This window comes from Pelodiscus sinensis, chromosome 1 (genome assembly GCF_052426305.1).
Source record: "Pelodiscus sinensis isolate ZL-2025 chromosome 1, ASM5242630v1, whole genome shotgun sequence".
Taxonomy (NCBI): Eukaryota; Metazoa; Chordata; order Testudines; family Trionychidae; genus Pelodiscus; species Pelodiscus sinensis.
In genome coordinates, this window is record NC_143052.1 from 58,006,615 (window position 1) to 58,023,368 (window position 16,754).

Genomic DNA, 16,754 nt, shown 5'->3' on the forward strand with positions numbered 1-16,754 from the left:
GGAGCGCAGGGGCAAGCCAGGCACATAGCTTCAGGAATGTCTGCCTTCGCATATGGAAGTTCCAGAGCCATTGCTGGTCATCCCATTGCCCCAGGACCAGCTGGTCCCACCAGTCCGTACTGGTGTCCAGTCTCCACAGTGGCCTCTCCATGCTGGGGTGGGGATGCCACAGGGACGCCATGGCCTCCATGGTGAGGGAGTCCAAAGCGACCTGCGCCTTCAGGTCCTGGAACAGGAAGGCACCAGCCTGGAGCACCAGCTGCAGGCACTCCAAAATGGCCGGAAGGGGCCAGAGCAGGCACGTGGCCACCCCGGCTCCATGGCAGACAAAACAAGCAAGATGAAAAAAAAACAGTCAAAGGCACTAAAAGGCAAAAGGCAGTGGTGTCCAAAAAGACAGAGGGCAACCACCAAAACTGCTACGGCTGTCAGTCCCTGCAAGAGGCCCTAAAGCACGCAGCAGGAGAGAAACGGCTGTCTGGGGAGATCCCTTTAAGCACGTATCTCAAAGGAGCTCCAGCCCCCACCCTCGGAAAGGGCTGGTGCCCTTTTGCCCTCTTCAAAATGGTTCCGGGCTTCTGCTTTTGCGCAAAAGCGTCCCGCTAATGTAGATGCGCTTTTGCGCAAAAGCGCATCGTTCTTACGATAACTCTGGGACAAATCTAGACGTTCTTTTGCGGAAATACTTTTAACGGAAAAACTTTTCCATTAAAAGTATTTCTGCAAAATCATACCAGTCTAGATGTAGCCAGAGAGTCTGACTTGCTCAAACCAGGTCACAGAGGGAGCCTTTGATGGAGCCCAAAGCAGAATCCTGTTCTAAGGAGTTCTAATCCGGTATTTTAACAAGATCATCCTTCTTTTCCTTAGAGAGCTTTCACATTTAAAAAGCCTTTTTGATTAGTGGTAGAAGGAACAGTGTTCTCCTCCTGTCCCCCATCCCCTAGCGGAAACCTCCCATCTTCCCATAAAGTAACCAGAAAGCTTTGCTGCTGGTTAGTGGGGTTGGAGATAATCTTGGTATGGCTCATTCTTAGTATTAATCTTTCTGGTTTCCCTGTAAATGCACCCAAATCTCAATTCTGTCTTGTAAAAACAATTGGGTATTCCATAGTAAGCATTTAATGAATACAGAGGGCTGCTGTTTGTTGGTGTTCAGCCAAAGAGAAAGTAAATGGATTCTCATTTAACTACTTAGAGAAATCTGGATTAAAACATTAGTTTATGTCTGAAGCTAAGAGGAAAATGTGTATTCATTTCAGAAGTATGTTAATGGGACATCGAGGGTGAAATTTATATCAGTTAGTAAAATCAGAAATAAATTTGCCTGATTCTTGGTTAACTTCCATCTCAGCATGGCTCATTCTGATCACTTCACATGGGCAATAAGCTATGCTCCTCGGCAAATATCTATTTTACAGGTATGGGATAAGCAGGAGTAAAATACTGCCCACACTCTCACTAATCTGATAATCAGACTAGTTGGCAAGTGAGAGATTTCCTGTCAGGGTCTCTTGTCATGAGGCTTTGGTCATGATGACTTTGTGTGGTAAATCCTGGGAGGGAGCTAAAGGGAAAGAAATCCATTTGAGCTTCCACTTGAAGAGTTTTTTTCATAATTGTTTTATAGGAATAATGTGGTTGTCACTCCCAGCCCAGAACAGGCCAGACAAACCATCTGTTATCCTTGTAGACAATGTTCCCTCTAATCTTTTTCATGCATGTGTGGATTGTTTCCATCCATGTGTGGAATGCTTTTTAATGTGCATTGAGGAATGTGTGAATATGCACCACCAGTAGAAACACAAAACCTAGCTCTGGGCACTTTGCTAATCAGGTGGGTGGCATTTAAATTACTCCTGCACAGCTGCACACATGCCAGCTTACAGGGAACATTGCTTGTAGATCATCAGGGGCATGTGCAGAAATAAAGGGGACAAGATGCAGGCCAGAGATATTCATGTACATTCATGCGTCTCTGACTCTATGACCCCAACAATTTCCCTCCATTCCCTATTCAGTCTTTTCCATGTGGTGGCTTTCCCAGAGATTCTCCTGGAATCAATCTCACTGTTCTTATAGGGCAGGGGTGGGCAAAAGGGCCTCGGCCCGCCAAACGGATTGCTTAAGCTTAAGCTTATCAGGTAGTCAAGTTGTCTGCACTACTACTCGCTTCCCCTTCCCCTCCTCCTTGCTGCTTCTGTATCAAAGGCAGCAAGGGTAGAGGGAACAGGAGACCGTGCTGCCTTCCCCCCTCCCTCCATGCTACTGCCTCCATGCTGCTGCCTAGGATTGCTGCAGGCAGAGGCTGCTCTGCATCCCGCAGAGCATCCCTTGGCCATGAACAGAGGCTGCTGCTGAGACAGCAGCATGGGGTGAGGGGGTGAGGCTGCCGCGAAGGGTCCTGTTCACAGTGGCTGGGTCTGGTTGTGAGTAGACACTGCCCCAGCAGCAGCCCCTGTTCGTAAGGGGTCCCAGCGGGAAGCTGGGACCCTCTGTGGACTGGGGCTGCTAGATCTGATGTGAGCTGTGACCAAGCAAGCCTGGCTCAGTCCCAGCTTGTGCCAGTCCAGGATTTCTCTGGCTCTGCATTTTAAATGTAGTAAGAGCTAGGCAGCTATATTTTAAATGTAGTAAGAGCAGAGCTGTCCCGGCTCTCTCCATACTCATGCTGGTCCAGGAGCTACCCCCGCAACAGTGCTGCAGTTCAAATGTAGTAGGAGCCAGGCTGCCTGCACGGGGATAACTCCTGCACTTGCGCAAGCTGGAACAGAGCCCTTATAGTCTAATCATTAAGTTGATACAAATTGTATCGACTACACGATTAGTCAATTACCCACCTCTTAACATCCTAAGTCCTGACTTGAAGTCTCCATGCTTACCTTTAGTAACTCTGACTTCTGCTTTTCAAGAGGTCTTTCACTCAAATGAATCTTTAAACCTTCTATAGCAGAGATTGCCAACCTGTGGTTCTCGAGCCACATGTGGCTCTTTGCTCAGAGAAATGCAGCTCTTAGGGTTACCATACATCTGTGTCATTTTTCCGGCTTTTTTAAAACACAAAAAATGTCCAGGATTCAGGGACGGGGCTCAATTGTCGTTCGGAGCCACGTGCCCAGACTGCTCACAGCTGCTTTGTACACGTGCCCCAGCACCTGGAAGGAGAAGCACATGGCTGCGGTGGTAGCGGTGGCTCCAGTGAGACCCAGGCTGTTACTAAAAGAATAAAAGAATCAGGGCTGCCTGACTCTGGGGGAGAGGGAGGAAAATTGGGTTAGAGGAGGGGGGCTGGAGGTGCCTGGCTCTGCGGAATAGGTGGGGCATTGGATTAGAGCAGAGGGGCTGCGGTGCCTGGCTCTGGGGGAGGGGTGGGTGTATTGGGCTGGAGCAGGGAACCTGGGGGTGCTTGCCTCTGGGAGAGGGGTGTGTGGTTCTTTGCACTACTGTCCACAGCTATTTTGGCTCTAAGGGTATGTCTACACTAGACACCCTAGTTTGAACTAGGGTGGCTAATGTAGTCATTCGAACTTGCAAATGAAGGCCGGGATTAAAATATCCCGGGCTTTGTTTGCATGTTCCCGGGTGCTGCCATTTTTAAATGTCCGGTAGTTCGGACTCCCTGCCTGCAGCTACATGCGGCATGGGCTAGGTAGTTCGAACTAAAGCCCCTAAGTCCCAGGAGGAGTAACGGTAGTCCGAATTAGGGGCTTTAGTTCGAACTACCTAGCCCGTGCCGCGTGTAGCCCCGGGCAGGGAGTCCAAACTACCGGGCATTTAAAAATGGCAGCGCTCGGGAACATGCAAACAAAGCCCGGGATATTTTAATTCTGGGCTTCATTTGCAAGTTCGAATGACTACATTAGCCACCCTAGTTCAAACTAGGGTGGCTAGTGTAGACATACCCTTAGTGTCTAACTGGTTGGCCACTCTTGTTCTATAGGTTATGCCCTATGAGCAATCACACCCTGCTGTTGGAGCTCACTTCTGTGTAAATATTTTGACTTGTTTTACTATTAGCTTTACCAAATTGTAAACAGGTTTTCAGGTAAAAATGTAAAGGAATAGCAAGATAAACATCGCATTTATATCTTGATTTTTTAAACTTATGAATATTAAAATTAATACCCGATGTGGAGCTTGTTATAGGATTTAGATCATCAGTGGACAACCTGCGGTCCACTGGGATTCTATGCATGCATTCTAGCCCATAAGTCATTTTGTTTACATTTGTCCTCGCTTAGGGTTGCCAGAGTCTGCTGGGGTTCATCCATGTAGGTTTTTCCCTACTGGTATTACAAAAGTGACATGCACTTAAAGCAAGGGCACGTGACTTGAGGTGCCTGCTGACTGCACACAACATTGTGAGAGCCATGCACTCCTGCATCCAATCAAAGTGCTCCTATGGTTCATTTGGCACACCCCTCAAATTCTAGGTACAGAAAAGCACAGTTAGCAAAATTACCCTATCCTGGGAGAAAGTCTTGGTTACAACAATCTTGCATCCCACTGAAATGAAGGAGGACCACTTATGTGGTCCACTCGCTAGCTGAGGTTGTCCTTCACTGACTTAGACTGTAAAAACAACAACAAAAAATGCAGAGAGACTGAGGGAAAGGTGAAATAAATGAAACTACTTCCAGCTGGTTTTTTTAAGTGGATTTCAAATTGATGGTGCCTGTATATGTAAGGGGAGAGTTATCATCTCTCATGAAAACTTTATTGACTTCTAGGAAATTGAATTTATTGCATTTAGCAATTGCTGTTTTCTGTGTGAGATTTTTCTGGACTTCATTTACAGAGATTGTGGGTCAGGTTGATGTCAGTGAATTCTGGTCATAACTGCAATTTAAATGATTTTAATATAACATGTTGTGGAATACATTTTTCATTTTTGTTTTATTTAAAAATAGCAGTTTGTTGATATTTACATGAAACAGCTTTGAATTTGATAAAGGCATGAGTTTTTTTTCAGACCAGGGTAAGTTTATCAAACAATGATTATCTTCCTTTAATTTTGTGTCTCAGTATGTATAACTTTCTTCTTGTATATCGGAGACAATGCTTTTTAATGCTGTTTATTTTATTGCTATATCAGCATAAACATTCTTTCACTGGTAAGTGGAAACTTACAGGGATGACAATTCTGACAAAAATTGTACATGAACTGTTCCTAGGTTAGAGCATTTAGTTGACACAGTGTTGGGATTTGCCTTTTCATATGCCTGCACAGAGAAAGACCAAAAGAAACAAGGCTTGTTTTCCTAATGTATCCCATTTGTAGGCAACAGGGCTGTGAATGAATACGCAGTAAAAAGAAACAAAGTCTGAAAGTTAATACCCCAGGCGCCAAACATGTCTGAAAGAGGAATGTAACCAGACATTTCTGTGTGTAGTACATTATTGCCTAATAGGCTTATTCTCTTCTACAGATGGTCAGATTATTATGATAGAACAGTTAAATGCAATATGCTGCCTGTTTAAATGTATGTACATAATGACATACTTTTGTATCTGTATTGTGGAGTTAGCGCAGTCCACATTAGCTAATTAACACAATAGCTTGTGGAAAATAAGAGGATTTCAAAATGGCTTCATACAAATCTATGCCTTTTATTATTATAAAATAATGTCTTTTCTTTGAGATGGCTCGCCAGTGCTTGGTGGTCAGTGCCAAGAATAGAGATGAAGCGTCTGGGAACCTTGGCAGGTGGCACTCAGCCACTTACAGAATCAGGCCTTTCCTATATATATGGTACCTTGTCACATGCAGCACTTCATTTATCCCTTTTTAAAATGCTCAGGAAAGAAACTCTAGACTCTGATGTGTGAAGTCAATGGCAGTTTTACCATTGACTTCAGTGGAACCAGGATTTCAACCCCAGTGTTTTTCCATGATCCAGTGCGGGCAGAGGCATTGGATATACCCCAATACCACTCCAGTCCTGACCAGGAGGGACCATTATCAGAAAGGAAACAGTAGCCTTACCTCTGCCCCCTTCAATCCTCATTCTCTGCTGAACACGTGCACTCATTAGTGCCAGCTGTGTTGACAGTTTTTTCGCGAAAGCAGTTATCCAGTTGAGAACTAAACAGAGACCCACAATTTACTCCATATAAGACATCAGACAGATGAAAGATTGTAACAACTTTTGATCAATGCTAACCACAGCTGGATTCAGAAAGGAGGCCTAGAGATGAAAACACTCTCATAGTACCAGTGCTCTAAGGGTATGTCTACAGTACAGAGGTTTTTTGGGAAAATGCTGTTTTTTCCGAGAAAACTTCAATTACGTCCACACTGCAATTGTGTTCTTTCAGAAAAAAAATAGAAAGAACTGAGGGGGTTTCCCGATATTCGTAAACCTCTTTCTACGAGGAAGAAGCCTTTTTCCGAAAGAGGTCTTTCGGAAAAAGGTGTGTGGATGGGGATCAGGGAGTTCTTTCACAAGAAGAGGAAAGAGGAGAAAGCACATGTGTCCTGATGGCCATTCCGCCCATAGTAATCACAGCTTACATGTGAGACAGTGTCCATTCAGTGTGGATGCTATCTGTTGAAAAAGCAGATTGCTTTTTCGATGCGCTTTGGCAATGTTGACACTCTCTTTCAGAAAAAGATTTTTTGGAAGATCTCTTCCAGAAAAGCTTCTTCCGAAAGAAGCCTGCATTCTAGACATAGCCTGAGTCATCTTGTCTTCCTTAAAAACTGCTTGTGAAACTTTCTTCTTTTAAATCAGTGCTCTTTATTTAGCTTTGGGATTAAGCTATTTATTTATATAAACTGCTCTTTGGGTATGTCTACACTACCCTCCTAGTTCGAACTAGGAGGGTAATGTATGCATACCGCACTTGCTAATGAATCCCGGGATTTGAATTTCCCGGGCTTCATTAGCATAAGCAGGGAGCCTCCATTTTTAAATCCCCGCTGCTTCGAACCCCGTGCAGCGCGGCTACACGGGGCTCGAACTAGGTAGTTCGGACTAGAGTGCCTATTCCGAACTACCGGTACACCTCGTTTCACGAGGAGTAACGGTAGTTCAGAATAGGAACCTAGTCCGAACTACCTAGTTCGAGCCCCGTGTAGCCGCGCTGCACGGGGTTCGAAGCAGCGGGGATTTAAAAATGGTGGCTCCCTGCTTATGCTAATGAAGCCCGGGAAATTCAAATCCCGGGCTTCATTAGCAAGTGCGGTATGCCTACATTACCCCGCTAGTTCGAACTAGCGGGGTAGTGTAGACATACCCTTTGATAACAAACTCATAGCCATAGGCTAAATCCTTGCTTCTTATTCAGTGAAACTCTGCTTGGCTTCAGAAGGAACTTTGCTTAGCTAATAACTACAAGATTTGGTCATAAAAGCTGACATTATGCAGGATTTAAATGAAAAATAGAGTAAGTACTATACGTTTTAGCCTCTTATGCTGGAGAATGTCCAAACCTTATTGATGCTGGATAAATGTAAGAAGCAGTACAGCCCCTTTATGGAACATAGAGGGTTGAATCAATAGGAGTTTCCACAGGCAAGACTGGAATAGGTGAGCTGTGTGGCCCAAGAGGTTTCCCCAGTATTCTGATAATAAAAACAGGGGCATGGGATTGATTGGATTGCAGCCATGTGTCTGTGTGTGAGAGAAAAATACCATAGAAACAGAGAAGGCAGCAAAAAAGCAAGGGTCATCAGAGAAGGACTTGTAGCTAGAGACCCGTGTGGATGCAGGATTTATGGGTATAAATGTGGATATACATTAGATATCCACATTGTTGCTGGCCCTTGCTGGGAACTGCAGAGGCAAAAGCAGCATCACGTCAGGCCTCTACTTTCAGGAGCCAGTATACTGCGCGGGTAGCTTCTCCGGCATGGCTGTACTGCTCCCCAACCCTGCCCATTGGGGTAGGCAACAGGTTCAGTGGCAGATGTCCCTGGTCATGGTAGTGTGTGCAAGTGGCTTACATGCTCCTGGACTGGAGACACAGACCACTGCATGGCATGGACTCCTGTAACAAAAACAAGTGGAATAGCCTCCCCCTTTTGTAGCAATGTAAACAATTTCATTGCTTGCAGTTCACACTTTCCAACACTTGATGAGAGTCATCACTTTCTCCTTTCCTCTCAAGTTAGTCTTTTTATTTTTGTTGACAATTTAGCCCTTTTAGCTTTGCTGTCGCTCTTTTCTAAATTCCTTCCAATTTGTGGATATCTTTCTGATACTGAGATGTCTAGAATCATTTGCAGTGGCAAGTGTAGCAAGATCATCACCTCATCTGCCTGTAACAGCAGCTCCAAATTGTAATCCTTTGGATCGTAAACATTTGGATGTCCACCCTCACTTCAGTTTTTTTAGGCATTGGTGCTCTATTACCCTGAATATCTTGGTTTGGGATTACTAGCCTTTTTCCAGGCTGAACCTCATTCTCTTATTTCTTGTCCATATTTCTTATCTCTTGGTCATCGTGTTTTGTTTTTTCTGCTTTTGCAACACCTTTTATTTTAGGCCCCGATCCTGATTCTGCAACTGGCTCCTCACCAGTGCTGCAATCTAATGAGTGGAGAAAATTGCAGGAGCTGGGCCTTAGTGTCACCTTCAATATTCTGCTCTTCTTCCACAGTGTTAGTAAAGTGGCAAAATAAAACTAGGCCTTTCACCGGTCCTTAGATGATTTGTAAGGTTGCATTTGGTCATGGATTCCATGACTTTCTGGGATCTCTGTGCCTTCTTTGGGAACAGGGCAAGAACAGAAATCCCAGGGCTGAATCAGCAACTGGGATTGGATGGGCCTGTGCTGCAGGAACAATGATGCTGGAGCAGTGGCTGGTGGTCAGTCTTGGAGACTCTGAACAGCTGACTGGTGGGCAGCCCTGGAGCAGTGGCCCCAGGTCTGTTGGGACAGCAATTGCCTAGACCTGCAAAGCAGCATACAGTGTTGGATCAGCTCCCCCTGGGACTGGAGCAGGAGTGGTCAGCCTCTAACACAGGAGCAGCAAGGCTGGAACAGCTGCAAGTCCTTGGCAGTGCTCTGTTCCCCTCCTGCTCTGGATATTTTTAGTAATAGAGACAGGTCCCGGGCTCTTGTGAATTTTGGGGTTTTTGCCCACAACTCTGAATTTTACTAAAAATACCTATGACAGAATCTTTGGGTTTGGAAATATCCCAGTTTGATACAGAATTTTTTAGCAATACTCTCTACTGTTGGTCATTCAGGAAATGTTCAGGAGAGCGTGTTCCTACTGAAACCACACCAATGGATGTTACAAATGTACAAAATTAAGAGTTACTGACCAACGTGGCCACCACAGCATACTATACCTCTTCCCCAGGCAATGGCAAACAGTCTCTTCGTGCCCTTTCCCCCCTCTTTATCCACACAGAAGCTATAGCAGCATAAGCACGGAACCTATAGTGGATCCTGTTAAGCATCAAAGCATGAAGGTGCATCATGGTTAATATGATTGCCATATGCTGGAGTATGTACAGAGCATATCCAGGGTTTGCCAGAATGAGGAAAAATCTTGGGAGGCCATGAACATACTCTTCTGAGAAGCACTTGAGCTGAACGACTGGCAAATGCTGCTGGCATTAAATCCTCTGGACACAGTGGAACACCGGTTCTGGTGCCATCAGACAAGCACAGACTGGGTGGACTTCAAAATGATGCACCTCTGGGACGATCAGTAGTGGCTGCAAAACTTTCACATGCGTAAGGTCACCTTCATAGAAGCTTGTGAATTACTTCCCACACCCTAAAGTGCAAGAATACCAGAATGAGACCTGCTCTGATAGTGGAGAAGCAAGTGGGAATTGCCCTGTGGAAGCATGCTATGCCAGACACCTATTGATTAGTGGGAAAACCTACAGTGGGAGCTATTATGATCCAAATAGCCAAGGCAATCAATACTCTTCTGCTACAGAGGGTAGTGACTCTGGAAAACATGGGTATCATAGTGGATGGCTCCAGGGCCCGCTCCAGGTTTTTTGCCACCCCAAACAAAAAGTCCCCCCCCACCACCACTTTTTTTGTTGGCTTTTACACATGTTTGCACTTTGCAATTTCTTTTTTTTTTTTTTTTTGACCATTTAAAATAATAATAAAAAAAGAAAACAGAAAATTTGTAGTTAGCGAAATAAAACAATTTCCTACTAATGTACTCATTTAATTTTAACAAAATCACAATTACAAACATCATGGAGAGGAGGGGAGCGGAGAGGGCAGGGGCAGGGGCTCAAGCGGGGGTGTCTTGGGGAAGGGAGGGAGTAGATCTTGGCTTTCCCTGACATTTACAGCGTGATCTTGGGTGTGAAGAGGCTGGAGACCCGTGGCTGAGAGGCAAAAGGGAAGCTGCGGCGCCTGCTCCCGCTGCTCAGCCAAGAGAGATGCTGTCGGAGGCTGATGTAGAAGCAGTGGAACACAAGGCCCATGATGTGGGGCTGGAAGCTGACTTGGGGAAGAGCTCTCTCTGCCCAAAGCAGGCTCAGCCCCCTTCTTCCCACCCTCTGCGTGCACCTCCGTCTCTCGGAGCTGCACGGGGCTGCAGCTGCCAAACCATTGGAACAGCCAGGTCATGTGACCCATTTCAAATGGCAACAAGCATGCGGCTCCTCCAGGTGGTTGCCAGCGAAGCAGGGCAGGGCGTTCACACGCGGGCCGGCTGGCGGGAGGGCGGAGTCTGGGTGTGGGCGCGAGGAAGGGGATAATCTGTTTTACTTTTAAAAAAATTCATTCTGCTGCGTTTCCCAGGGTGCCCTGCGTGGGAGGTCCAGATCCTCCCTGCTCTTAGCGGCATTAGAAGATGTAGGCGTGGCAGTGCAAGAGATCGGGTAAGTGATGCCTTCTCCTGCGGAGTGTTAATCAGCAGCACCCATGGGAACCTTGGGGCCGGGCATTGCCAGGGATGGCTGCTTACTTTGAAATGCCGCCTCTGGAAATGTGCTGCCCCAAGCACATGCTTGATTTGCTGGTGTGTAGAGCGCAGCAAATTCAACGTTCCCATTGTGGTGGCAGCCTGCCATGTGCACCATAATATTTGTGAGAGTAGGGGGGAAGTTATATGGCACAGTGCCTAGCCAGAGATTTGAGTCTCATGCCTGTTGCTCTCAATGAGGTGCCCCTGCATTCAGTGTGCTTGCCTGTGAACTGCCCCCCTTTTAACACAAGCCATAAAGAGACTGTTGTTTAGAAATCACGCATTTTTATTTAGGGAATACAGCAGGACAGAAAAGGAGTTCATGGTGGGAGCTTGGGATATGTGTGTGGTCACAATTGTGAGGACAGCCTTTTGCTTTGGGATGCATCTTTGGGGGTTGAGTGTGAGGCTGCCCTTGGCCTTCCTCTGCCTTGCATTGTAGGGCCCCTGGGAGAGGAAGTGATGGACCTCAGTGAAGAGTGAAGGTGGTTCCACAAGGACTGAAGTAGGTGCCTGTGCATGAAGCTGTCCTGGAAGTCCATCACACCCACTATGGTCATTGAGACTCTCTGCACTTGCTGTTCCCTGCACGCTCTCTTTCCCCCACCATCCACACTCATTTCCTCTAGCAGCATATTCCTCCATTTGCTTCCGTGCTTCCTGTCCAAGTTGGCAGATTGCATTTGCTCCTGGAACATGTCATCCCTACTCCATTTTTGCCTTCAGATTTGTGTCAGCCAGACAGCGGGGGGAGTGTGCAGTATGCTTGCTGCTGTTCCCACTGTAAAAATAAGTGAAAGGCTGACTTTACAGGAGATACACTGTAAAGCATAAAACTGAATATGTTAGCAAAAATGGAAAGTCTGTCTAGAGCCAATAGGGATGTGTTATGTACAAAACCACAGTTATGATTTTAAGCAGCCACTATGCAGCAAGTACACCACAGAGTTCTTAGGGGAGCAGCTGGACTCAATTTGGTGGCAACCATGATAGGGGACAGGCCGGGGCTAGAGCCTGTGAGGAGGAGGAGGTCCAGGTGTCATAGTAGGGCAGGGGCACATATGGCACCTGTGTGTTTGATACTCCCTCTTTGACAGGAGAGTGCAACTTTCCCTTCCCACAGGACCATGTGGGCGGGCGGGTGAGGGGGTGAGAGGGTCTGGGCATGGTGGCAGGTCAGGTCAGGGACTCATATTATATCTGTGTGTTCAGCACATGATATCTGTGTGAGTCTAAGGCTACAGCACCAGTGTAGGCTCCCTGCTGTGGCAGAGGGGTAGGAGGGCCAACCTCAAGCCGTGGACCACCTGGATGGCAGCTGCGGAGCCCCCTCTTGCTTACTTGGGGGACCATGGAAGGGTTCAGTTGCACCCTTCGCACAACCCCTGCATACGGGCCTGCGCTAATAGATTCCCCTGCTTCATCCACATTGTCATGTGAGATATCAGTCTTCTCCAAATCCCAGAGATTGCTAGAGAGCATATGCTGACTGATTGTGGCCAGAAACCTGGAACTTATGCTGCAGTGCTTTGTGCTGCAATGGTGACAGACCATTTACTGCTGGCATGGCATAGAAAGATGTCCTACTGTGGAGGATGTAATAAGGCAGGCCTTTCCAGAAACTTTGTGGCTATGTCTACACTACAAGGTTTTTGCTCAAAAACGGGCACAGCGTCCACACCTCAAGTGTGTATTTGCGCAAAAAACCAAACCAAAACAAAAAAAACCCAGTAAATTGTCAGGACAGAGGGATTTTGCCAGTAATTTCTCTCCCCATGAGGAATAACTCCTTTTTGTGCTACAACTCTTGCGCAAAAAGGCATTTGTGGATGCTCCGCAGGGGTTTCTTGTGCAAAAAGAGCCTATCAGAAAAAACACAGGTGCTCTGATGGCCATTCTGTTAATGGATGCTCTCTTGCGCATAAGCACGTCACTTTTGCAATGCATTTTTGAGGTGTGGACGTGCTTTTGTGCAAGAAGTTTTTGCGGAAGATCTCTTCCGCAAAAAGCTTCTTGTGCAAAAACCCTGCAGTGTATACAAAGCCTGTGAGAAAGATTAAAGAATTCCTTTATGAGCGCTTTATGGAGATGTGCAGGGAGGATTCCCGTTTGGTCTCCAGACATGTTAACAAGCTGTTTTGAGGACCCCCACACAGATCACATTTTTCATCATTCTACAAGTGGGTGAACACAATTGGGTGTGAACTCACCAGAAGTGCCTTCCCTGGGATTGGTGCCTGCCCATGAGACATTCTGGGAGGAGGGGCTTGTCTCCAAAGTTATGAAAAGATTCTGAAAAGACTATTACATTAGTCAGGGATCATTGGGGTGCAGCAAGGTGCTAACCGTCCCTCCTCTCCCAGTTGCGTCCCCTATACATGTAGGGGAAATCCTAGTTTACTAAGGAGGGCAGCTTTATGCTCCCCTTACACTGTAGGAGTGGCACAAAGAGACTGCACAAGGCAATGGCTCTCACCCCCTGAGCTGTTTCCTGATTGTGGTTGATATTGTTCTACTGCCAGGAATAACAAATACTTCCTAATACAATTGACCATCAGTGTCACAGTGAAAGAACTTTTTAAAAAAGTAATTACTTCCTTCTTTTGTAAACTGAGTTCACTTTAAGCAGTAGGAATTCTTTGTAATCAGTAATTAATTCAGGCTACTGTGGCTATATTTTATGGCAATGTTTACCCAGAAGTAAAATTAATTGTTCTTTCCAGTATAGTGACATGAATGCATTTAATCTCTTTGACAGGGAGTGGCAGTTCTAGATAAAAATATTAGGTGGGACATTGTAAGACTAATGAGATGCCAATATGTTAATTAGCAAAGCACATGTTTTAGAGCAGTCTTCAGTCATCACATAACTGTGGCTGCTGCATTGTTCAATTAAATATTAAGCCTTCCTTGTAGTCCTACTGATGCAGCTTCAGTACACCCCTGCCAGAGAAAATGCTACAAAGTCTGGATCCTCCATCTCAAAGATGAAAGCTCTGTGTTGTTAAGTGAATATCTGGGTGTCCTCATGGACAGGGAGGTGCCTTGAGAGTAGGCATCCTGTGAAGAGGCAGGTAGGTATATGACACACAAATTAAGCATGAGTTTTGTCTCCATAAAACTCATGGGGGACATGGAGGTAAATTGTCATCTATGTGGCTGTGTGATTTTAGAACTTCTAATCCCTATTTTAATTATTTTAAATGTTTCATGCAGTATCATAAAATGTAATAGAAATAGCCCTCCTTCAATTCAACACATGCATAAAGCACAACTTTATAGGGTATTACAAGACAACATACAGTGTTTTATCTTTATAGATCTTATGTATTTTTTATTTGTCTTACAATTTCTGAGCTTATAGGGTGCACTGGCGTCAAGCCCTTCTCTGTAGTCATGAGGGTTAGAATCTTTTATTTTAAATGAGCTTTTCACAAAATCACTAGACTCCAGGAGCTGTAGTTTTAAGAAAGATGACAAATGTTCTGATACTTCAATCAAATTTGTGAAAGTTGGCAACAGTGGGGATTTTAGAATTCCCTTTTAGGCCACAGAGCTACAAAAGTGCATAAGCAGTTAAAGGGCCAAAATAGTGTGATCTGACAGAGAAGTTTCTGAGTTCTTTAGCTGGAGACATGCCATTTGACTAGATGGGGATAAGGAGACTGAAACCAGCTAAGCTGCCTAATAATAATTTCAGGAGAAGAAGATCTGGTACTTGTCATGCAACCCTGAGACTGGATTGCATCAGCCTCCTAAAAGAAGCTGGAAGGAGGCGGATCTCCCACTAAGAGAAGGCAGAAGAGAGAAACTGGTACTTATTTTTTGTGTGCAAATAAATAACTATACTTTCAGATACTTATCCCTCCTACATCCAAGCTCTGTAATCAATTGTTAATTTAAACTCCTGTCTGAGGGGTGAAAAACTAATGCTCTCTCTCAAACTACCAGCTTCCTGAGCTCTTTAACTAGTAGTAAGACTAATAGGAATGGAATTCTTTTAAAAGGATTAGCCATCCCCTTTAACATCTGACTCACTGCTACATGCAGATTCATGAAACTGTGAGATTCCTAACCCAAACATGTATGGAGATGAAATCTCTATCGTGTCAGGACACAGCTACTTCTCCCTGGTTTTTAGTGCCAAGGTAGGTTATTCTGCTTAGAGCTGGCTCTAATTAGTGTTCCCACAAGTTGAAAAATTCTTTATGTGCAACAAAGTTGCAGGACACTTTAGGAACATCCTCTCCTAACTAGGATTTAGATATAACCAAAGGAGAGCTTGGCCTTGGAATATCCTTCCCAGAAGCTAGATTGAGTGCCAAGTAAGCTCAGACAGGGCTTCGGGAGTTTATTTTGTAAAACATAGCCCTAGCATTCTGTTGGCCAGGGCAGAAGACACTTTGACTCCCCTGCACCTGAGTGCAAAAAACCAAACTCAAACCAAACGGGTGGCGCAGAAGTATGACACCTTTGGGAGTTGGTGCCCAGGGCCACTAGAGCTAGAATCACCTCTGTATTCATAACTGTTATAGCTACCCAGAAAGTGAAGATGTAATTAATAAAGCTGCTAGTTATATACCTAAAGATGAAGTCTATTTATTCTGAATCAGAGAGCTCCGGGTCACGTAAAGCGTGAGAGGCACTGAGAAAGGTACAAAATTGCATTTGAAATCTTCAATGAAATCCTTACAACCAGATCTGTACAGCTGAATACTCCCATATCTGAATAAATGAGGAGAAAATGTATAACAACACCAAGAAAAAACTGGCTTCTAGAGAACCAGCTTTGATTTGTATTAGCAAAATGATTACGCCCAATAATAATTAGTAAAACCAAATGTCATGGTAGTTCTTCCTTAATAATGCTTGACTCTTTGTTAATCATTATGTGGGAAAGTAGATGCTACTTTAGGGCATGTCTGCACTACAGCGTTATTTCAAAATAACTCATGTTATTTCGAAATAACAAGGCGAGCGTCCACACAGCAAGTCCGTTATTTTGAAATTATTTAAAAATAATAGACTTCTTATTTCGCAATAATAAATCCTCATTTCATGGTATATCTACACTTGCACCCTATTTCGAACTAGGGATGCAAATGCAGGCATTCAAAATAGTCAATGAAGCGGGGATTTAAATATCCCGTGCTTCATTAGCATGATCTCGCCGGTGCATTACTCCGATCAACAGCTGTTTCAAAAGTGAAAGTGCGCGCCGGGACGTGTTAGTTCAAACCAAACCCCTTGGTTCAAACTAACATTTTTTGAGGAGTAACATTAGTTCGAACCAAGGGGTTTGGTTCGAAGTAACGCGTCCCAGCACGCGCTTTCACTTTCGAAACAGCTGGCATTCGGAGTAACTTGCCGGCGAGATCATGCTAATGAAGTGTGAGATATTTAAATCCCCGCTTCATTGATTATTTTGAATGCCTACATTTGCATCCCTAGTTCGAACTAGGGTGCAAGTGTAGATATACCCATGAGGAATAACACCTATTTTGAAATTGCTATTTCGAAATAGCTGTACTATGGATGCTCTACAGCTGCTATTATTCTGAAATAACTTATTTTGAAATACCCATGTAGTATAGACATACCCTTAGGGTAAATCTATACTGAAAGCTTATTTTGAAATAAGATGTTCTGGAATAGTTATTCTGAAATAGCTTATTTTGAAATAGCACGTTTACACTGCAGGGAAGCCTCAAAATTAGTCCAAGACAAGCTTTCCTAGTGTGGATGTGCTATCTCGAATTTCTATCTATCTATTTACAGCCCCAGGAGGTACTGGGAAGGAATAACTTAAAATGGCCTCAGTGAGAGGTTATTTCAAAATAGCAGTAGTTGAGTGTCC

The 16,754-nt window shown here is 44.8% G+C and overlaps 1 long non-coding RNA gene across 1 annotated transcript in view; it reads left to right on the forward strand.

Moving 5' to 3' along the window:
• Positions 1–15,876, forward strand: part of LOC112546348 (uncharacterized) — a 49,779-nt gene extending 33,903 nt beyond the window's left edge. The window contains exons 3-4 of the long non-coding RNA XR_012904316.2: positions 10,732–10,811; positions 14,598–15,876. This is a non-coding gene — a long non-coding RNA (uncharacterized LOC112546348). The remainder of the gene's footprint in view (positions 1–10,731; positions 10,812–14,597) is intronic.
• The last annotated feature ends 878 nt before the right edge of the window (positions 15,877–16,754 follow it).